The sequence below is a fragment of the Pygoscelis adeliae genome, unplaced genomic scaffold, assembly GCF_000699105.1.
Source record: "Pygoscelis adeliae isolate BGI_AS28 unplaced genomic scaffold, ASM69910v1 Scaffold326, whole genome shotgun sequence".
NCBI classification, from domain to species: Eukaryota; Metazoa; Chordata; class Aves; order Sphenisciformes; family Spheniscidae; genus Pygoscelis; species Pygoscelis adeliae.
In genome coordinates, this window is record NW_008824937.1 from 244,771 (window position 1) to 245,413 (window position 643).

Here is a 643-nt window from a genome sequence, read left to right on the forward strand (position 1 = left end):
TGGCCCCTCCTTGCCGGCTGGGCTCCCCCCCCCTTCCCCGGGCTAGCCGGATTTCAAGACTCATCCCACCGGTACGGGAGCTGCGCTGCCCAGCCCCGAGGCAGCCCCTCGCCCCGGGGGAGCGCGCAGGGCAGGGCAGGGCAGGGGATATTTCCAGCCAGGCTGGAATCAATTGCAGGCATCAATTTTACTGCAGGCAGAACGCCGGCGTGAGCTGATGCTGTGGACCACCACACCTCTCTCCGCGAGGGTCCCCACCGCTATTTTCAGCTTTGCACGCTCCATCCTTCAGCCAGACATCCTGAAACCCCGGGGGTGGTGGGATGCCTTGAAATCCAGCCAAGGATGGTCACGTTATGATTCTTGCCTCCTCCCCGCGAGTGCTTTGGAAGAAAATTTGGCTTTAAGACAGAGAGATGGCTTCTCCGTCCCCCAAGAACTGAGCCCGTGCTCTCCACCTCAACGCTTGCACCGCAGCCTCGCAGGCAGCAGGAAGGATGCTTAAGAAAGCTGGGCTGACGCAATACCCCAGCACCTCTCCTCCCCTTTCCAAAATGTCCACACGCCTCCAACTCCCCTGCCCACGGGCGCCCGAGCACCGTGTCGTGGCCGGAGGCTTCCCCGTCCTCCCAGGTCAGGGAGG